We start from the raw sequence: 23,816 nt of genomic DNA on the forward strand, positions 1-23,816 counted from the left end.
GACATTAGCAGAGGAGGGGGGAAGAACGAGGTAAAGAGGAAAGTCTTTAAAAGCTTCTGGAATTTAAGACAGTCCTGCTCAAAACAAAGAGGGAGGGGGAGGCTGTTCCAAAGAAGGGAGCCAGCTGAGGAACGCGATCAACCTCCTGACCTATGTTTAGCGAACCGCTTTACACACAGAGTTGGTGCCAGAGGAGCGCAGGAGTCTAGAGGGGGAATATTTAGTAAGAGAGAGTTGCAGATAATGTTGTCTGGGGCCACAGACAGCCTTGTGGATGATACAGAGGGATTTGAATTTAATCCGTGAAGCAACCAGGAGCCAGTGAAGACTTTTTAGGACAGAAGAGATGCAGTCCCTTGGCTTGAGACCAAGGATAAATCTTGCTGCCCTATTCTGGATTAACTGGATGGGTCACACACTGGAAGAAGGTAGATTCAAAAGGAGGCTATTGCAATAGTCAAGCCTAGAGAGAACCAGGGCTCGGGTAACATTGAGCTTCTGGAGGAAGGTGAAAAAAGGTAGAATTCCTTTGAGAAGGAAGAGTTGAAAGTAGGACTTCTTGGCAATGTGTGTGAGGGAGGAAGGAGCGAGAGGAGTCGAAGATGACTCCAAGGTTTGTGGCTTCAGAAGAAGGAGCAGGGGGAGAGCCCATGGAGGAAGGCCAGAGTGAAGGGAAGAAGGCGGGAGCAGGGGTCCCAATTGGAAGGATCTCCATTTTGCTGGCTTGAGGCAGAGATCATTGGAAGTGCACCAGGCCTGGATGGCAGACAGGCAGTCAGGGATGATGGAAGGTGCAAGAGGGTCCGCAGGAAGTTGGAAAATAAGTTTTGTGTCATCTGCATAACGCTAGAAGTTGGAGGAGAAGGAGGATATGAGGAGTGCCAGCTGGGTCAGGTAGATGTTAAAGAGCCAAGGCGAGAGGATAGAGACTGGGGGGGCCACCACAGGTGTAGAAGAGGACAAGGTGCCCAGGATGACTTGGGAGGAGCAGTCAGTTAGGAAGGCGGTCAGCCAGTCCACTGCCCACTTGAGATACCAAGGGTGTCATGGAGCCTTTGTACGAGGATGGAGTGGTTGAACATGTCAAAGGTGTAGGAGATATCAAGAAGGATGAGGGCAGCTGGGGAGTTGGAATCCAGAGATGCGAGCAGTTCTTCATGGGTGTTCAGAAGAGCAGTTTCCGTGCCTCTGGATTCTTGGGATCCAGATTGATGATTGTGGAGACAAGTTCAGTGTGAGAGTTGGGGCAATGCCAACTTCTCCAGCAGTTTCCCCGCGAAGGGGTGATGGAAATAGGGCAGTCATTGTCTGGACAGGTAGGGTCTGCTGACATTGTTTTTAAATGGGGCACACAAGGGAGTGCTTAAGGGAGGAGGGGAAAGAACCTGTAGCAAAGGAGTGGTTGCAGAGATCAGTGAGTACAGGCGCAATAGAGCCAATGTTGTCCTTGATGGTTCTAGATGAGTAAGGGGAAACCTGTTTGGAAGAGACATTCATGGAGCGGACAACTCGGGTGACTTCTTCAGGTGTGACAAGGGCGAAGGACGAGAAGGAGGGTGAGTGGGCAAGGGGTGTGGGATGGGTTGTGAGGCTGAGTAACAAGGCTGTTCAGGATGTACTGAGTTTTGGTGGTGAAGTGAGTGGCCAGTGCATTGCAGAGGGCCTGGGAAGGAATGGGCAGGAGGAGACTGCGGATGGGCTGCCTAGTGCCCTGCAGATTTTGAGAAGTTCAGCCGTGTTGTTGGATGTGCCAGATACCTGTGCCTGAATGTGGGCCCTTTTCTTGGCATGGTTAGAGAGTCTGTATTGCCTTTGGAGCAGGCGGCAGGCTAGTTTGTCAAGGGTGAGCCTGAAGTTTGCCACCTGCATTCCGCCAATCTGCACTTTCGTTTCAGGCCTGCAAGTTCAGAGCCATACCAAGTGTTGCGATTAGAGGTGGTTTTCAGGTGGATTCTCATGGCTGAGGCAAGAATGTCAAGGGTGTTGGTGATGGAAAGGTGGAAGTTACTGAGAGCAGTGTCAGTGGTAGAGCCTGAGTTAGGAGGGTTAAAGGTGGAAGTGAAGGCAGCAGCTGACACTCGTTTCATCGGGCATATGTTCATGACCGAGGTTGGCAGGGCTTTTGGGGGTGCGGTCAGAGGGCCATAAGGACCCAGGTGGGAGGAAAGAAGAGAGGGGTCTGACCAAGAGAGTGGGGTGACTTGAGGCGATGAGAGAGGGAGGTCTAAGTGGATCAGGGCGTCCAGAGTGTGTCCAGCAGAGTGGGTTGGACCAGAAGGGAGAATGCAGAGGGATAGAGAGGTGCCGAAGTCAATGGAAAGAGTGGATACTGTGCCAGGGGAGTCCAATTAGATGTTAAAGTCCTCCAAGAGGAGCAGGTTGGAGGAGGTTGAAAGTAAGGAGTAACAGAAATCAGCCCATTTAGAGAGGAACAGAGGTAGCACCTGGAGGCTGGTAAATGGTAGCAATGGTCAGGGTGGAGGAGGGAGAGATTACCCACTTGCATACCAGGCTCAAAGAAAGAGTAGAGCTGGGTGGATAAGATGGAACAAGGAACTCACTCAGGAAAGATTAAAGCCATCCCATCTGAAATTCAAGAAACTACTTAAAACCTGTCTCTTTAACAAATTCGGATCCTACCGCTGACACACAGATTGACATAGGTTGGCCCCTGACCCAGCTTAATCCTATGCACCATCACTGACAGTCACTCCTATACCTATCACTAAGACTGAACCACTGTTCACTGAAAAACTGCTTTTTTACCCTACAACTACTAAGAATACAAGTATGCTTGTAACTCTAAGCTGCACCACTGGTCACTCATTCCACCTTGTAACGAGTATTTCTATGTAAGCTTTAAGACTGTTATGCCTGTAAATATGTTATATGCAACTACTAAGATGCTAAGTATACTTGTAAAAATATGCCGTGATACCCCAGGGTTTGGACGTACAACCAAATACAATAAATAGAACCCCACCATCAGCACAGTGAGGTCGCGGCTTGGAAATTATCTTGAGGACGTCAGGTAGGATAGAGTCAAAAGCAGTGACTGAGTTGGCATTGAACCATGTCTCAGTAAGAGTGAGAATGTCAAGGTCAGTGTCTTCAAGAAGGAGGCAGTTGTCAGCAGAGCGTTTGTTGGCTGAGCGGGCGTTAAGAGTCAGCAAATGGAGACGGTCTCTGCCTTTGAAGGTTTTCTGAGGTGGAATACAGGGGCATGGTAGTCCAGTCCGGTTGGGGGGGGCGGGGACAGAGAGAGTGGTGTGGGGAGAGGCAGGAGAAGGAAGAAAGTTAATGAGGGATGGCAGGATCTGGTCAAAGAGAAGGAAGTTGGCTTAAGGACCGTGAACCAGGATAGTGCCAGTGTGGTTAACATTAATGATGGAGCGTGATGAGAAGAAGCCCGCCAAGAGGACTTCCCACTTGGTGCTACCATTAATGGGTGAGGAGCTGAAAGGGGAGAGAGTAGAGATGAGATGAGAAGTCCATAGGTCTCGAGAGGGGGCAGACAAGAAGATATCCATGAACTTCTCTCTATAAGATGCACTGACATAGGTGTCTGCGATTGGAAGGCTGGGATTTGCACCCAGTATGTCTTTTTTGTGCTTTTTGCATCCAGACCTCATGAGAGAGGGAGGATAGGTAATAGGGTAGCAGTTAGAGAAGATTGGAGAGATGGTGAGTGCCATTTAAAGGCAGAGGATAGATGAGAGAAGGAAAAGTAGGTGAGAGGGGCTGCACTCCAGAGTCCTGGCCCTTACTCCAAGGTGGCCTAGTAGTTAAGGAGGGCACAAATACAAATGCAGAGCAATAGGTGGGGTGCAGGATTATTTATAAAAAGGATCAGAATGTAGTGCACAAAATGAGTGCAAGATATATAGCACAATCACAATGCAGTGCACAAAATGCATGCAAGATCACCCCCCCAGATACAATTTGAAAAGGATCGCAAAAGAATGCGGTGCACACAGGGATGCGAAAAGGAAGAATCATATTGAATGAATTTACCGTTGTAGAACACAGAGTGCAGTGAAGAAAATATATGGTCAAGTGAGAAAAGGCAGAATAGGATTGGCACCGTTACGGTTCAAAGAGATAGGTGAAGGAGGCAATAGGACAGTTTAGCCATCACACACATTTGAGCAGAAGGGGGGCAAGGGGTGCTGTGGACCAGGTTCAAGCACAGGAGGCTGCAGCATTGTTTGTGGAGAGGCACTAAGGTAGGTCTGACAGGCAGTCCGTGCCTGGTGCCCGTGAAGGTTTCAATCTAGTGATTACCATTTGTGATGTCATCTTTGAGGTCATGGGTGTTAATCGTTGCAGTGCACAGTGGTAGCGTGAGTTATGGTTGCGTACCTTACCATAACTGGCAAATTTCTGGGGGTTTTCGGTTTTACCTGTAACCATAACGTCACTGTAGCAAGGTTTTTCTATTGAATTTCATAGGTTTTTTTAGTAGTGCAACTTAACCATAACGTCCCTTTAACAACGTTTTTGGTTAGTGAATTGCATAGGTTTTTAGTAGGGCGCTTTAACCATAATGTTGTTTTATCATCGTTTTTTCAGGAAAGGTGATAGGGTTTTAGTAGCGCAACTGAACCATAGCGTCCCTTTAATAATGTTTCTTTCAATGAATTCCATGTGTTTAACAGGATACGCTTAGTTTGTATAGATGGCATGTAGAGCATACTGAAGCCGGTGGCTCTATACTAATAGCCACAGTCGTTGGGAACACTGCGTCTGTTTGCAGACATCGGGGGGAGTTCAAGGTGCCAAGAAAGGGAGGGTTGGTCATAAAAAAGTGGTAACATGCAGCAAAGACAAAAAACATATAGAAACAGCAGCAAGTGTGTGAATGGGAAGGGAAAATGCAGTATCTGTACAAAGTCTGTACTTTTGCAACAAAGAGCGCAAAGGCACAGGGTACGAAGCATAAAGGAAAGCACCAACAGGAGAAGTGACGCTTGCCTTCATCAATGTTACCGCACACCTGATTCACAATCCAACAAAAGACGAAGAGGCAGAGGTAGAGACGTCCACTACCGGGAGCAGAACGTCACTGCAACGTGGTGAGTACACAAAAGTTTGTTGTAATTGCACAGGTCCGGCAAAATCCCCAGTATATGTATCTGTTTCTGGTCCCCCTTCCCTTTCCGAATAGTGACTATGAATGTGTGCTAATAAAGATTGATATGTTAATGTGTACTGATTGTCTATGTGCCTTTTCCTTTGTTTTAAGAAGGCCATTGCAAGTGAGGAAAATGGAGTTACCTATGCACGTAAACATTCCACCTACTATATCATGCGCACACCAAGCTTATGTAGAAATGTTCAATGCATGTGCGCCGTACATTTTAGTAGTCCGGGGATGGCAAGCCAGATCCGTGCACATCGAAAGAGGACAATTTTCTGCAATGTATGGAGTGTCACAGTGAGAGTGCACCCTTAAAGAGATCCTGCACTCTTCCTTCTGCATGTAGGTATTGTAGGGAAAGAGTTAGGCCCATTTTGCGGTGGCACATGCTCAACAACAGTCCTATAAAAGGGCACACCCAGCAAGTGCGCTGCAATCCCTGTTTGGCTTTCCAGAGAACAGCAGCTGTGCACATTGCTTTGTGCAGAAATTGCTTTCTCACCAATTGTGTGCCTGAAAAGTTCCTCTCCAAGTAAGGGCCACCAGAGCTTCTGCTACTACCTCTAACTCAGGAGCACCCACACCCTCACCACCAACACCTCCTTCTGAAGGTCCTGAGCAAGGGAACAGGCGTCATAATGTGGAGGGACATCGAAAAGGAAAGGAGAATAAAGTAGAAGGAATCCCCATTGCCTGCAGCCAGCGTGAGTCGTGGGTGTGCAAACTATTTAAGACCATTGGAGATGTGCCAAAATCTCGTACAAACCAGGTACAATGCACTGAGTACAACCAGTTGCGGAAAACCTGGCTTGTACAGCTACGGCACCACCTCCATGCGGCAGCACCTGAAAGCGAAGCACCAGGCAGCTGTTTGGATGGTTGTCCCCTTCCAAGCTGGCAGTAGGTTATTTTCCTTTTACAGCATCCTACGCATCTGCTCCTGCCATCACTAGGGACACTCCAGTGGGCCACTGCATCCTGCAAGCAGCCTTGGAGGACATAAGCACTGCAACAGACCCGTACCTTTCAAAGGTAACTGTATTGTGCATATACTGCGACGCAGTACTGTGGAGGGGGAACATTTTCTACGTGCTTTTGAGGCTTCGGTCCGGGAGCATGACAAAGAGTTACCCCTACCCAAGTGAGGTGCACCCCACATCATCTACTGTCCACGTACGATTTCCTATCCCTGTGGTTGGTACCCTTTGCCAAATCTCCCTTCCATTGATGGCTTTTGTGGCGTGTCTTATAACAACAGGAAAAATGCTACACAACCAGAAGGGGGGCGGGGGGACAAAAAGGCTCTTTTCAGAGCCACCTTGAAGTGTTGAAAAATAGAAGTTGAAAGAAAGCATGTAGGTAGTGGCCCAGCCTATGAGCGCAGCGTACATAGATGGCAACAATGGACGGCATGACTCCGTCAAAAGCATTGTACACATTTGCAAAATGAAGTGGTGGTTCTGAAAACCTTTTTGTGCTGTTTGTGTTTGCAACTTTGGAAGTGGTGAACAACCACAGGGAAAATGCTTGCTAGACATGCAGGAACCGCTGCACTGCATTTTGGATATTACGCAGAAACAGCTTGTTGCCAGCATCAATTAGATGAACTCCATTTGAACTAAATATGTTGCTACTACGAAACTTAATGTTTTCATTGTGGAAGGAGAACATGCAAAAAAGCGCAAACAGCCTTGTTCAAATTGTGCTGCACTTTCTCCATTTGTGGCCCACATGAGGAAGAACGCAGCCACATCTGTCTCTGTGCAATGTGAGAAAAAATGTGTGACTTTGGAAACATTTCCATGAGTTGCCGAAATGTCTCCTTCATTGCAAACTGCACTGAAATGCCGCTAACATGCCCTAAACTGTTCCCTCCACAATGAACAATAATAATGTATGGATGAGCGAGCGTCACCAAACGGGCACAAAGAGGACCCACATGGAGTCACTTCATGTCATGATCCCTGCTTCCAAGGGGTCAGGACTTGCCTCACATCCTTGGAAGCAGGCCCATAACCTTGATCCTGGGTACCAGCCAGTCCCTATCGGGACCTTTTGGACCTTGTCCTGGCGCCAGTGGCACCAGGCTCATAATGCTTAAGAGTGCTTGGGTGGACCTACCTGCAGCAGACCATGCTGCTTACTTACCAGCTCGATGGACTTCTGATCCTTCTCTGCCTGGAACTACTTTTCCTGTCTGGGTGGGGCAGGAGCCACTCCCTGGAATCAGAACACAGGAACTCTTTTCTTACCTGGGCGAGGCTGTGGAAGAAGACGCCTAAGCACTACAGAAGGCTATTTAAACCACACCCGATTGATGAAATGTGCTTCGCGTTATTCTGCATCTGCAGCAGGACGCTCACCGTGTCAGCTCCAGTCTTCCTGAGACTCTTCAGCTCCAGTTCCTGTGAAAACGAATTCCTTACCTGCTAGAGATCCGATCCTCAGCTGCACCTGCCAAGACAAAACAACAGGTTAGCAGAATTCAATTCGAGAGCAGCGCTCTTACTTACCAAATACGGCAGCATCTTCCAAAGCCTTCCGCCGCTTTCTTCGGCTCCCCATCGACATCTGCAAAGAAAAGGACTTGATTAAGCATTGCATTCTTGAATTGCTTACCTGCGCTCCGCACGTTCTGAACTTCAAGAAGCGCTGCATGCCGGCATCTGCAAAACAAAGTGAGACATTTTAAGGCGCATTCTAAACCAACCATAAACTTTCTACTTAGGCGCTCGCACGTTCGCCGGCATCCATCTAGCAACGCTCTCTGCATCCACGATCTGCAAGGACAAAAGAGACATTAAGGCGTGCTTTTGAAACAAAACTCAGTCATTTTACTTACGTGCACCGCGCTTCATCCTCTTCGTACATACGCGCTTGCACAATCCCGGGCACTTATTCATCAGCGTCCATTGCACCTAAACCTGCAGGACAAAGAGAGACATTAGAAAGGGTGACAGCAACCGGTCATCTTTCCTACTCACCTGCTCGCCGCATCATTCCTCTACAATTTCAATCTTGACACCCTGAGACTGAGCAAGGGACTAAATTAAGGGTGCTCCAATAACTATCAAGAAACCGCTCGTGTGGTAAACGGCGGTATCTTCCAGCATCAACCTCTGCAATCAAGAGGATTGTCAGTGAACCAGTGAAGTAACTGGTACTTGCGCCCCTGAAAAGACGCAGGATGGAGAGCCCGGCCTTAATATATCTAAGGTGAGCAAGCCACGCCCTTGGTTCGAATAAGAGGACTGAGGAAGGAGAAGTTCAGTCAATCCAGTTCCTAAATCCTTGCTCTTCCGTCTGCAGACACCTCACTCTACACGTCCGGTACATCGTGAGAAGGGGACCAGCCCTAGGAGAAGGCCGAGATCTACGAGTCACACCAGAAGACACGGCGACAGCTCAGTCCAGCCCAGCGCCTCCGTGGAAATCAGGTGAGCGTTACAGAACGCGAAGCCCACCACAAATCCTCCAGCCAGGCGCAATGGAAACCTCAGATACTGACCAACTAACCCAGTTGCTAGGGGAATTAAGAGCAGAAGTACTAGCAGCGCGCCAGGAAACGAACGCCCTAAGGAGGGAGCTAATTGTGTCCAAAGAGCGCACAGATGATCTTGCTAGACAGTTGTTACAAACGCAGGTGGGGCAAACACCGCTGCCGACCCCAGGGGGGGTAATATCCCAGCGACCTCCACTAATCCTGTACAAATTAATCTACCTGGAAATGTGCCTTTGGCTCCACCCGAACGCTTCTCAGGCGATCCCAAAAGGTTTGCAGTGTTCATCAATCAATGTCATCTGCACTTCCTGTGTAGGCCAGCTGCATTTCCCACTGATCAGGCCAAAGTGGCCTTCGTACTTTCATATCTAAGTGGCAGTGCTGCAGACTGGTCAATTCCCCTGGTAACCCAGGATGACCCGATTCTTCGTAATTTTCAGGCCTTCCAGTCCAGTATGGAAAGACTATTTGCCAGACACTCTCAGGGACAGGCCTTAGATAATGAACTCCTCTCTTTACGACAAGGTAATCAGGATCTTCTGGCATATATTGCATCATTTAACAGACTTGTAGTTGAAGCCAGATGGCCCGAGGATAAAAGGATTACGCTGTTTTATAGGGGGTTGCGTGGAGAACTCAAAGATGTCCTGGCCCAAGTAGTAAATCCTCCGCAAGATTGTTCTGAATATATTGACCTGGTGGTTCAATTGGATCACAGGTTACAGAATAGGAAGGCTGATCGCTCCAGATTCGAAGCTCGGGTTTTTTCAAGACCACAGAGTTCCGCCAAAGGAGTCGATACCGTAGAACCCATGCAAATAGGAGTCATGAAAGGGCCATTAACACAAAAGGAACGAGAAAGAAGAAGACAGCTGCAATTGTGCCTCTATTGTGGGAATTCAGGACATTTTCTTTGTGAATGCCCGGTGAAACCTGCTAAGAAGACCGTGGGAGCTTCCGACAAAAGCATCGAAAAGCCAGAATCGGGAAACAACCTCGCCCGACAAGTGTAGAGGTCCGCTTGCCGAGCGTTAAAACCAGTTCTTTGCCCTCACATTTCATCGTGCCCATGGTCCTAATAAGCCCCGAGAAGCCAGATCGTTTGCATGCCATCAAGGCATACATTGACAGTGGAGCAATCGGAAATTATGTGGATCGCGAGATGGCATCCAGGATGAATCTACCTCTCTGTCCTAAAATGGTTAAAGACGTTATTACCACAGTGGATGGTACGGAAATAGCTTCCGGACCAGTTACCCATACCACCGAGGGAGTGACGTTAGTAAGCCAAAATGGACATCGTGAGGAGATCGTGTTCGATGTGATCAAGGCCCCTCAGTTTCAAATTATCCTGGGGATCCCTTGGTTAGAAAAACACAATCCTCAAATTGATTGGCGAGCAAAGACGATTCAGTTTCCGGAATGTGCCTCCACTTGTTATCTGAAGTCCGACATTAAGCTGGCAGCAATTACATCCGAGGGTCCCCAACTGCCTCCTGAATATCTAGAGTTCCAAGATGTCTTCCAGAAAGAACAAGCCAACTCCCTACCCCCGCACAGGTCATACGACTGTCAGATAGACCTGGTACCTGGGTCCACTCCTCCATGTAGTAGGATCTATGCTCTCACCGAACCAGAAAATCTTCACCTTAGGCAGTATTTGGACCAATACCTGGCCAATGGATTTATTCGTCCTTCTAAGTCTCCAGCCTCTTCAGCTCTGTTCTTCGTTCCGAAAAAGGAAGGGGATCTCAGAACATGTATCGATTATCGCGCCCTGAATCAGATTACAGTCAAGAACAGATATCCTTTGCCATTGATCCCTGAACTTCTAGACCAAGTCAAGAATGCTCGCATTTATACAAAGTTGGATCTCAGAGGAGCTTACCACTTGGTCCGAATAAAAGAGGGCGACGAATGGAAGACGGCCTTCCGCACCAAGTATGGATTATTTGAGTATCAAGTAATGCCCTTTGGACTATGTAACGCCCCGGCCGCCTTCCAGTACTTCATGAATGACGTCCTCAGAGAACTAATTGACGTGTGTACAGTTGTCTACATCGACGATATCCTTATATATTCGTCCTCTGAGGCCGATCACCGGAAACACGTCAGGGCAGTTCTTGAGAGGCTTCGCCAACATAAACTCTTTGCCAAGCTTGAGAAGTGCGTTTTCCATGTCACCGAGGTCGAATTTCTGGGATTCATTCTGTCACCAAATGGAGTCCACATGGATTCAAGAAAGGTAGACGCTATCATTAAGTGGCCATCACCAACGTCGGTGAAAGGAGTCCAAAGCATGTTGGGTTTCGCCAATTTCTACCGTAGATTCATTCCGGAATTCTCCCGAATAGTCCAGCCCATTACTGCCCTTCTAAGGAAAAACAAACGCTTTGTGTGGTCTACCGAGGCGGAGCAAGCCTTCCAAGAGTTAAAAGCCAAGTTTATCTCCGCACCTGTTTTGAGACATCCCCGCCCAGAGCTTCCTTACATCGTAGAAACCGACGCCTCCAGTCTTGCGATGGGTGCAGTCCTATCGCAAAGAGATCCAGAAAAAAACCAGTTACGCCCCGTGCCATTTTGGTCCCGCAAATTCTCGGCTCCTGAAATCAACTACACCATTACCGATAAGGAACTTCTGGCTATTAAGTCCGCCTTCAAGGCCTGGCGACACTATCTTCTGGGTGCCAGACACACAGTCACAGTGATTACAGACCATCGCAACTTACAATACCTAAAGACAGCTAAAGCTCAATCCTCCAGACAACTCCGCTGGGCACTATTTTTTGCCGAGTTTGACTTCGTCATTACCTACCGACCAGGCAACAAGAACGGTAAAGCTGATGCCCTTTCCCGGATGGGAGTGGAAGAGCACATGGTCAATCCTGAACCCGTACCTATCATTCCCGAACAAAGAATCCTAGGTCTAATCGGCACACAATCCATCAAAGAAGTTGAAGCCAAAGTTAAACAACTTATAATTCCAGCAGACATACAGAATTGGCTTCTTCAGGGAAAAGACTTCACGGTGAAGAACGACCTATTGTCCTTCCAAGAACGGTTATATCTACCCTGTGCTAGTTTACAGAATCAAGTCATCTCTTGTTATCACGACTCCCTAATGGAGGGACACCCCGGTATGGCCAAGACCTCGGAAAAGATCAAGCGTCACTTCTGGTGGCCGTCTTGGAGAAAGGATATCAGAGACTTTGTAATGTCCTGTGGAGTGTGCGCTCAAAATAAAAGTCAAAAGGAGAAACCAGCAGGCCTCTTACGCCCACTTGACATCCCACCTCGTCCCTGGCATACTCTCTCCATGGATTTCATGACCGACTTACCTTCATGTTCCGGATATAATACGATCTTAGTAATCGTGGACCTATTCTCCAAGATGGCGCACTTCATCCCACTGAAAGGTCTACCGTCAGCAGCAATCCTGGCCCGGGAGTTTCTCGAAAACATTGTTCGGTTGCACGGCTTTCCTTCAGTTTTAATCTCGGATAGAGGAAGTCAATTTGTCTCCCACTTTTGGCAGAGTTGCTGTCGGTTGGCTCAAATTGATGTAAGGCTTTCAACCAGTCACCACCCCCAAACCGACGGACAGACCGAGAGGACCAATCAAACTTTGGAACAGTACTTACGCTGCATGCTGCAACAAACAGAAAGAACTTGGAAGGACATCCTTTGGATAGCCGTGTACGCTTACAATAATTCAGTCCACTCTGGAACCGGAAAAACCCCGTTTTTCTTTTATATGGTAGCCATCTCGAACCTCTAATCTGGATCCACCTCAGGATCTAGGGACACCAGCATTAGACCACCTGCATTCTGCAATCACCCAAGCCTTTAAGGAAGCCACTTCTCATCTGCAAAGGGCTAAGGAACAATACAAGAAAGGAGCAGACCAACATCGGAAGGAGGCCCCTCAATATCAAGTAGGAGATCAAGTCTGGTTATTCACCAAACATTTGCCCCTAAAAGGACCGCGCACCTTCAACCCAAGATACCTGGGACCCTACTCAATCACTACCATAATAAACCCAGTGGCAGTCAAGTTGGACTTGCCCCCTCATATGAAAATGCACCCAGTCTTCCATGTCTCGCTACTAAAACCTGTGCAGCCAGAGACCCGATTGACTAGACTAAATCTCCAGAACCTATCCTAGTTGATGGAGAACTCGAGTTTGAAATCAAAAACATCTTAGATTCCAAAATCTCCAAATCAAGGCTATACTACCTGATTGACTGGAAAGTTTATGGCCCCCAGGAAAGGTCTTGGGAACCTGCAGAACATGTCCACGCACCTCGTTTAGTCAAGAAATTCCATCGAACATTTCCTAACAAACCAAGACCCCCGGAGAAGTCAAGCTTGGGAGGGGCCTTGAGAGGGGGTGCTGTCATGATCCCTGCTTCCAAGGGGTCAGGACTTGCCTCACATCCTTGGAAGCAGGCCCATAACCTTGACCCTGGGTACCAGCCAGTCCCTATCGGGACCTTTTGGACCTTGTCCTGGCGCCAGTGGCACCAGGCTCATAAAGATGACCGGTCCCGGCGCTGGAAGCGCCGGGCTCATAATGCTTAAGAGTGCTTGGGTGGACCTACCTGCAGCAGACCATGCTGCTTACTTACCAGCTCGATGGTCTTCTGATCCTTCTCTGCCTGGAACTACTTTTCCTGTCTGGGTGGGGCAGGAGCCACTCCCTGGAATCAGAACACAGGAACTCTTTTCTTACCTGGGCGAGGCTGTGGAAGAAGACGCCTAAGCACTACAGAAGGCTATTTAAACCACACCCGATTTATGAAACGTGCTTCGCGTTATTCTGCATCTGCAGCAGGACGCTCACCGTGTCAGCTCCAGTCTTCCTGAGATTCTTCAGCTCCAGTTCCTGTGAAAACGAATTCCTTACCTGCTAGAGATCCGATCCTCAGCTGCACCTGCCAAGACAAAACAACAGGTTAGCAGAATTCAATTCGAGAGCAGCGCTCTTACTTACCAAATACGGCGGCATCTTCCAAAGCCTTCCGCCGCTTTCTTCGGCTCCCCATTGACATCTGCAAAGAAAAGGACTTGATTAAGCATTGCATTCTTGAATTGCTTACCTGCGTGTTGCCTAGGGATCTAGGCCCAATGAAGGACGCACACACGGAGAGATAGGAGGAACTTCTTTATTCTTTTACAACCAAGCAGGAACTGGCGCTTGCTGCGCACGTGCCCCATAACCCCCTTGCCCAGTCAAAACTCCGCCTTTCCAACGGAGGGGGCTCATGAGCGTTAACCCCTTGAGCCCCGGGTAACACTACCCCCGGACAATATGTCCAAACATCAACTTGACACTCTGTGTCCAAACAATAACTCAGCACTCTTCAACAAGTCTCATCGGCTTCTTTATGAGTCGTCTCGGCCTCTCACCTCGAGTCCCAAGATCTGGCTCCTCTTCAGTCGCTCCACTCTGGCCCATGTCCCCGGGATCTCCTTCCGGGGGAAACCACTCATCATCCCTCTGCATCCTTGGTTCTGGTGAGAGTGCCCTCTGAGGTCCTTCTGTGTTTTCTCTTCTTGCGTATTGCCTGAACTGCTGACAGTTTCTGGTGACGGTCCTATTCTGGTCTTCAGCCGTCACCATCGTACCTTTCACTGCAACAATCCTCATGGGGCTTGGAGCAAACCGCGGGTCTGTCTTTCTATTTATCGGCTGTTGCACCAGAACTTCATCTCCTACCTGGAACTCCGGCGGCATCGCTCCTCTCCGTGCATCGGTACGGAGCCTCGCGTTTTCCTTTGCCGCCGCGTCTCTCTGGAGCAGATCATGGTCGGCCGGCTCTGCCTGCGCCGTACTTCTCGGGATGCGGGTTCGCACCTCATATCGGAACATGAGCTCGGCGGGCGTCTTATTTGTGACCTCATGAGGAGTGTTCCTGTAGTCTCTTAACAGGCGGTATAGCGCTTGGTGTGTATCGACTGCGTCAAGCCGTGCCCTCTGTATAGTCTTCTTGATCGACGCCATGAAGCGCTCCACCATTCCATTTGCCTGGGGGTGGCGCGGTGTGATCTTCATGTGCCTGAACCCCAGGTGCTCTGCCAGTGTCCCAAACTCGTGTCCACAGAATGGTGGTCCGTTGTCGGACTTGACCCACTTGGGGATCCCCCACTCGCTAAAGACCTCTTCTATCGTCGCCGCCACTTGAGTGAACGCCGTGGAATTGACCACCTTGGCAATCGGGAACCTTGAGTGCTCATCTATCTGAACTTCAAGAAGCGCTGCATGCCGGCATCTGCAAAACAAAGGGAGACATTTTAAGGCGCATTCTAAACCAACCATAAACTTTCTACTTACACGCTCGCACGTTCGCCGGCATCCATCTAGCAACGCTCTCTGCATCCACGATCTGCAAGGACAAAAGAGACATTAAGGCGTGCTTTTGAAACAAACAGCAGTCATTTTACTTACGTGCACCGCGCTTCATCCTCTTTGTACATACGCGCTTGCACGATCCTGGGCACTTATTCATCAGCGTCCATTGCACCTAAACCTGCAGGACAAAGAGAGACATTAGAAAGGGTGACAGCAACCGGTCATCTTTCCTACTCACCTGATCGCCGCATCATTCCTCTACAATTTCAATCTTGACACCCTGAGACTGAGCAAGGGACTAAATTAAGGGTGCTCCAATAACTATCAAGAAACCGCTTGTGCAGTAAACGGCGGTATCTTCCAGCATCAACCTCTGCAATCAAGAGGATTGTTAGTGAATCAGTGAAGTAACTGGTACTTGCGCCCCTGCAAAGACGCAGGATGGAGAGCCCGGCCTTAATATATCTAAGGTGAGCAAGCCACACCCTTGGTTCGAATAAGAGGACTGAGGAAGGAGAAGTTCAGTCAATCCAGTTCCTAAATCCTTGTTCTTCCGTCTGCAGACCCCTCACTCTACACGTCCGGTACATCGTGAGAAGGGGACCAGCCCTAGGAGAAGGCCGAGATCTACGAGTCACACCAGAAGACACGGTGACAGCTCAGTCCAGCCCAGCGCCTCCGTGGAAATCAGGTGAGCGTTACACTTCATCCCATGTATTCCATACCAGTGCACAGCGACATTATGGAAACCAAGGTGTGCTGTCAGTGCACAGCGTTCTGTGTAAACTTGTACCCAATGTATCCAAAAGTTGCCCAAAAGCCATATAGTACACCTACTGAACGGCACACCTTTCCTTCTAGCCATTGCCACTCCTATTGGCAAGCAGACGTTCTAGCACAATCTGTTGCTACTCACCACACCCAGGAAATCATATTGACCAATCCCAACACCTGCACAGTCCCATTTCTATTGCAGCCACCCTGAAAAGACCCAGATGTAGCATGTGCGCTCCTCCAAATAGCACGGCTTTCACAAACATATTGTCATGATGCCTACCCCTAGACATCTGGACCAAGCCCATCAGCCTCAGGAGCAGGCATCAAGACATTTATTAAAACCTCAGCAGACCCGGCTAGGGGCTGTCTGGGTTCAGTCCTGGCGCCTTAGGCGCCAGGCTCATAGTAGAAATCAGTCCTGGCACATAAGGCGCCAGGCTCATAGTCATTACTTACCTCAGGCAGACCATTCTGCAAATGACTCCAATCCAACGTGGAGCCTGGTAGGGACAATTTTACTACAAGGTCTATTTTTTACTCGGGTGTGGTTCTAGGGACTTCTTACCTGGGACTTCTTTTGAAGCTATTTAAACCACGCCCGACCAGCAACACATGCTTCGCGTTATTCTGCATCCAGCAGCGTAACGCTCACCGTGCCTGCAAGTCAGCATCCAGACCTCTGCCACGCCCGTCCTGAATCCGGAGCTCCTAGAGAAGAAGGAAAGCAGAAGGCAAGGTTAGAAAACAAACTTTATTCCAGTTTCTCACCTGATTCCGGAACCATCACATCTCAGCACCTGGAAAGGACATTCTTTCTACATGCGTCGCATCGCCAGCTGCAGCGCCGCGCCATACTCACCAGTCCTCACAGCACCTTACGATCCGGCGCCGCCTCCATCATTTCTTCGCCGGGACAAAAGAAATAACCAGTTGAGCCGAGAGAGCCAACAAATACAATCTCTTTTACCACCATAGACTTACCTGATTTACCACCAGAGGCATTATTCTTTAACTCTCCACTTCTTCAAACGCCGCTCTGATAACAGAGAGAAAACAACATGTTAAATACATGAATTATTTACCGGACAGCATCGGGTAATACAGACTCTTACCTGAATGCCATCTACCGCCACGAGGCCATCTTTTCTCGAACTCCACTGCAAGATAAGAAAGGAATGGGACAAGATTGAACATCGGACATATTGAACTCTATGAACTCTATACTTACTGGTCTTCGCCAAGAACCTCAGAGTCAACTCTCGTCCGGAACTCCCCCAACGCCTTCTAACCAGTGAAGCAACTGGTATATACGTGCCCCTGCAATCCACGCAGGATAAGAGCTCATCTTTCAAGAATATAAGGTGACAGTACTGGAAGGGGATTTCGGAGGTGATTAGTGGGGAGAGCAGGGAGGTGCCATCACTAGAATCCACAGGTGGCTAAATTCCTCTCTCCACTTGCAGGAGAATCCTTCTATGGGTCAAGCAGATGAGATTAGGAGGGCCAGTCCAGTCTGTCATCTCTGCACTACTCATCACATTGGTGGAGGCCGTAGCAGTCCGGGTCCGACCGACGCCCCTGTGGGAGCCAGGTGAGCATAACAGAACGCAAAGCCTCTCTACAAACACCAACCCGGGTGCCATGGAAACCTCAGAAACTGACCAACTAGCCCAATTGTTAGGGGAACGTAGGGCTGAAGTGCACTCCGCGCGCCAAGAAACTAATGTCCTCAGGAGGGAACTGATCATGTCAAAGGAGCGCACTGATGATCTTGCTAGACAAATGCTACAAAACCAAGCTGGGCAAACACCACTACCTGGACTCGGGGGGAATCCAACTCCTGTTTCATCGAGCAATCCTGTGCAAGTGGTTCTACCAGGGAGCATTCCTTTAGCTCCACCCGAACGTTTTGCTGGGGACCCGAAAAGGTTTGCTGTGTTCATGAACCAATGCCGCTTGCACTTTTTTTGCAGACCTGTGGCTTTCCCAAACGATCAAGCTAAAGTAGCCTTTGTACTATCATACCTTAGTGGTAGCGCAGCGGATTGCTCAATTCCACTAGTCAACCAGGATGACCCTCTTCTTCGGGATTTTCAGGGTTTTCAATTGAGCATGGAAAAACTATTCACCAGACATTCATAAGGACAGGCCCTGGATAATGAACTTTTATCCCTACGACAAGGTAATCAGGATCTGCTAACCTATATCGCAACCTTCAATAGGTTAGTGGTGGAAACTGGGTGGCCAGAAAAAAAACGTGTCACATTATTTCATCGTGGACTTCGGGGTGAACTCAAAGATGTTTTGGCCCAAGTTGTGAACCCACCTCAGGATTGCGCAGAATATATAGACTTAGTGGTCCAGTTAGACCACCGACTTCAGAATAGAAAGGCTGATCGAGTTAAGTCCGAGAATCGGGTATTGGTTAAACCTCATGTTAACCCCAAAGGAACTGATACATCAGAACCTATGCAGATCGGAGGGGTTAAGGGACCCCTAACTCAAAAGGAAAGAGAAAGGAGACGGCAGATAGAATTGTGTCTGTACTGTGGGGCCTCAGGACATTTTCTACGGGATTTCCCTATAAAACCATCCAAGAAAGCAATGGGAGTGGCTGTTAAAAATCAAACAGAGCCTGACTTGGAAAACGACCATGCCCGACAAGCGTTGAGGTCCGCTTGCCGAGCTTGAAGAAGGACACTCAGACCTCGCACCTAATCATACCAATGGTTCTTATTGACCCAAGGCAGCTATCACATATACACGCAGTAAGGGCATACATCGATAGCGGGGCCGTAGGAAACTATATGGACCACAAATCGGCTTTCTAGGATTGCAAAAAGACCACTTTGGATGTCATCACCACAGTCGATGGAACTGAAATTGCTTCTGGGCCTGTCACTCATTCCACTACAGAGATGACATTGCTGGGTCAAGATGGGCATTGAGAGACTATTGTGTTTGATTTAATCAAAGCCCTGCAGTTCCAAATAATACTGTGGATACCTTGTTGGAAACACATAATCTTGTATTGATTGGCGAGAGAAGAGAATAACCTTCCGGATTGTGCGCACACCTGTTAGCTGGAAAAAACCTTGAACAAAGGCCTGGCCACAGTCACTAATCCAGTCGTGCAGTTTCCTCAGGAATACCTAGAATTCCAGGACGTTTTCCAAAAAAGAACAGGCAAACACCTTACCGCCTCACAGATCATACGATTGTCAAATTGACCTCATACCCGGTGCGCAACCTCCATGCAGTAGGATCTACGCGCTTACCGAATCTAAAAACCTACACCTACGACAATACTTGGATCAATACCTTGCTAACGGCTTCATTCATCCATCCAAGTCCCCTGCATCCTCAGCTTTATTCTTCGTACCTAAAAAGGAAGGTGACCTCAGAACGTGTATAGACTACCGCGCATTAAATCAGATTACGGTGAAGAACCGATACCCATTACCTCTGATCCCCGAATTACTAGACCAAGTAAAGGATGCTTGCATCTACACTAAATTAGATCTCCGAGGGGCATATCATCTGGTACATGTAAAAAAGGGGGACGAATGGAAAACTGCCTTTCGTACCAAGTATGGATTATTCGAATATCAGGTGATGCCCTTCGGGTTGTGCAATGCACCAGCAGCCTTCCAGTATTTTATGAACGATGTCCTTCGTGAACTCATTGACGTCTGTGTGTCGTATACATCGACGACATTCTAGTATACTCCTCCTCGGAATCAGACCATGTTAAGCACGTTCGTGCAGTCCTCGAGAAACTACGTTATATGCAAAATTGGAAAAATGTGTTTTTCATGCTACAGAAGTTGAATTCCTTGGATTTATCCTGACTCCAAAAGGAGTCCGAATGGACTCTCGAAAGGTGGATGCAATTCTCAAATGGCCATCACCCAGTTCAGTTAAAGGGGTACTAAGCATGCTTGAATTTGCTCATTTCTATCGCAGATTTATTCCTGACTTCTCACATGTCGTACACCCCATCACAGCACTTTTGCGAAAAAAACAAACGCTTCTTGTGGACCGAGGAGGCTGAAAAGGCCTTCCAAGAGCTGAAATTGAAATTTACGTCGGCACCTGTCTTGAAGCACCCAAGCCCCGAGCTTCCATATGTAGTCGAAACCGATGCATCCAGTTTAGCCATGGGAGCAGTCCTGTGCCAGAACGATCCAGAAACCGGTCAACTTCATCCAGTAGCATTTTGGTCCAAGAAGTTTTCAGCCCCCGAGTTAAACTATGCGGTTACCGATAAAGAATTGTTAGCCATCAAATCCGCCTTCAAGGCTTGGCGGCATTATGTTCTTGGTGCAAGGCACACCATTACTGTAATCACCGATCATAGGAACCTGCAGTATTTAAAGACAGCCAAGGTCCAATCATCACTTCAACTTCGATGGGCATTATTCCTGGCCGAATTCGATTTCGTGATCACTTATCGACCAAGATGCAAGAATGGTAAGGCAGATGCCTTGTCCCGAATAGGGATGGGAGAAGCATATTCAAACCCAGAGCCGGTGCCTATAATTCCAGAACAAAGAATTCTTGGTATAACTACTCAACAGACTCTAGAAGATATTCATTTAAAAATCCAAGAACTTTTCAATTCAGCAGCCCTGCAAGATTGGGTGAAAAAGGGCCATGATTATTCAGTCATCAATGACTTACCTTACTATCAAGGGCGTCTATTTCTACCACTCAAGGAACTACAAGAACTAGTCATCTCCAATTACCATGATGCTCTGATGGAAGGACACCCAGGTATTGCAAAGACTGAAGCTAAAATTAAAAGACAATTCTGGTGGCCCACCTGACGAAAAGACGTAAAATCATTTGTGCTGTCTTGTGGTATCTGCGCCCAAAACAAAAGTCAAAAGAAAAAACCAGCCGGTCTTTTACAACCTTTAGATATTCCACCCGCACCCTGGCACACCTTGTCATTAGACTTTATTACAGATCTACCTCCGTCTAATGGGTTTAACACCATTCTGGTTATTGTTGATCTTTTTTCCAAGTTGGCCCACTTCATTCCTTTAAAGGGATTACCTTCCGATTCAATTTTGGCCAAAGAATTTCTTGAAAACATTGTTCGAATACATGGATTTCCTTCTGTGTTGGCCTCTGACCGAGGTAGTCAATTCATTTCACAATTTTGGAAGAAATGTTGCCAATTGGCGCAAATCGACGTGAGGTTATCAACCAGTCACCATCCCCAGACCGATGGTCAAACTGAGAGGACCAACCAGACTCTTGAACAATACCTACGTTGCATGCTACACCAGACCGAAAACAATTGGAAGGGAATTTTATGGATTGCTGAATACGCATACAATAACTCAGTACATTCAGGAACCAGACAAAGCCCCTTTTATACCATGTATGGACATCATCCTCGAACCTCAGAACTCGATTCACCCCAGCACTTAGAAATGCCGGCAGTGACCCATCTGCACTCTACTATTACACAGGCCTTTAAGGAGGCAACTGAACATTTGAAACAAGCAAAAGAGAAATACATGAAAAATGCTGATCAACACAGAAGTGACACTCCCCAATACCAGATTGGAGATCAAGTTTGGCTGGCTACGAAACACATACCTCTAAAAGGAACTCGAACTTTTAATCCTAGATATTTGGGACCTTACACCATTAAGGCCATTATCAACCCGGTAGCCGTCAAATTAGAACTACCCTCTAATATGCGGATCCATCCTGTCTTTCATGTTTCACTTCCGAAACCATTTCAACCCGGAACAAGATTAACCAAACCACCTGACCCCATCCTGATAGATGGAGAACCTGAATTCGAGGTAAAAAATATCCTGGACTCTAAGATGGTTAAATCAAAACTCTTTTATTTAATCGATTGGAAAGGTTAAGGACCACAAGAAAGGTCATGGGAGCCCAGTGACCACGTGCATGCACCTCGGTTGGTGAAAAGATTCCATCGGAACTTCCCAGACAAACCAGGGCCCAGGGGAAGAACAACTTAAGGAGGGGCCTTGGGGGGAGTGCTGTCATGATGCCTACCCCTAGGCATCTGGACCAAGACCATCAGCCTCGGGAGCAGGCATCAAGACATTTATTAAAACCTCAGCTGCCCTGGCTAGGGGCTATCTGGGTTCAGTCCTGGCGCCTTAGGCACCAGACTCATAGTAGAAATCAGTCCTGGCGCCTAAGGCGCCAGGCTCATAGTCATTACTTACGTCAGGCAGACCATGCTGCAAATGACTCCAATCCAACGTGAAGCCTGGTAGGGACTATTTTACTACAAGGACTATTTTTTACTCGGGTGTGGTTCTAGGGACTTCTTACCTGGGACTACTTTTGAAGCTATTTAAACCACGCCTGACCAGCAACACACGCTTCGCGTTATTCTGATTCCAGCAGCGTAACGCTCACCGTGCCTGCAAGTCAGCATCCAGACCTCTGCCACGCCCGTCCTGAATCCGGAGCTCCTAGAGAAGAAGGAAAGAAGAAGGCAAGGTTAGAAAACGAACTTAATTCCAGTTTCTCACCTGATTCCGGAACCATCATGTCTCAGCACCTGGAAAGGACATTCTTTCTACACGTGTCGCATCGCCAGCTGCAGCGCCGCGCCATACTCACCAGTCCTCACAGCACCTTACGATCCGGCGCTTCCTCCATCATTTCTTCGCCGGGCTCCGGCATCTGGGGACAAAAGAAATAACCAGGTGAGCCGAGAGAGCCAACAAATACAATCTCTCTTACCACCATAGACTTACCTGATTTACCACCAGAGGCATTATTCTTTAACTCTCCACTTCTTCAAACGCCGCCTCTGAAAACGGAGAGAAAACAACACGTTAAATACATGCATTATTTACCGGACACCATCGGGTAATACAGACTCTTACCTGAATGCCATCTACCGCCACAAGACCATCTTTTCTCGAACTCCACTGCAAGATAAGAAAGGAATGGGACAAGAGTGAACATCGGACATATTGAACTCTATGAACTCTATACTTACTGGTCTTCGCCAAGAACCTCAGAGTCAACTCTCGTCCGGAACTCCCCCAACGCCTTCTAACCAGTGAAGCAACTGGTATCTACGCGCCCCTGCAATCCACGCAGGATGGAGAGCTCATCTTTCAAGAATATAAGGTGAGAGTACTGGAAGGGGATTTCGGAGGTGATTAGTGGGGAGAGCAGGGAGGTGCCATCACTAGAATCCACGGGTGGCTAAATTCCTCTCTCCACTTGCAGGTGAATCCTTCTACGGGTCAAGCAGACGAGATTAGGAGGGCCAGTCCAGTCTGTCATCTCTGCACTACGCATCACGTTGGTGGAGGCAGCAGCGGTCTGGGTCCGACCGACGCCCCTATGGGAGCCAGGTGAGCGTAACAAACACATATTGCCCTGTGTGGGGGGCTGCTAAAACACATTTTAAGCATCAGAAAATGGGCGTCTTGGTGGAAGTTGTGAAAAGTGTTTTCTAATTTTGCTAAAGCGAAGTGTAAAGAAACACCTTTATGTGTGCTCTTTGTTAGGGATTGCTCTCTGCTTTTCCTCCTTACATTTCTACACCAGTGTCTGCAGCGTACACTGTACATAGTGCAACAAATGACTAATTTCAATAGGGGGAAAAAAATATCAACGCCACTGAAAAACATCCCACTAGAAGCACTAAGGTTCTCATGGGCGCAGAAGAACATCCTAGCATGGGACAGAAAAGCATACATACACCTGAATCGATAATCCGTAGTCCCATTTCCATGACAAGCACATTAAGAAGGACAGCATGTAGCATGTGTGCTTTCTCCAACTACGGCGAGGGCTGCACCCCAGTAAAGCAGGGCCAGTCCTTCTTCCCTTTCAGGTACTCTTTTACCAGCACTCCTTGATTGGCTACTGTTAAACGACTACATTTGCATCCATCAATTACATCCAAGAATTGTGCATGTAATGCTATCACATCTATTGAACAGTCCATACCAACCGTTAAACACGCAGAGGTCAAATGACCTGTAAATCAAAAGCACCTGCACAGGAAAGTACTGTGAAA

Source organism: Ambystoma mexicanum, chromosome 8, assembly GCF_040938575.1.
Source record: "Ambystoma mexicanum isolate Mex_15411 chromosome 8, UKY_AmexF1_1, whole genome shotgun sequence".
NCBI lineage: Eukaryota > Metazoa > Chordata > Amphibia > Caudata > Ambystomatidae > Ambystoma > Ambystoma mexicanum.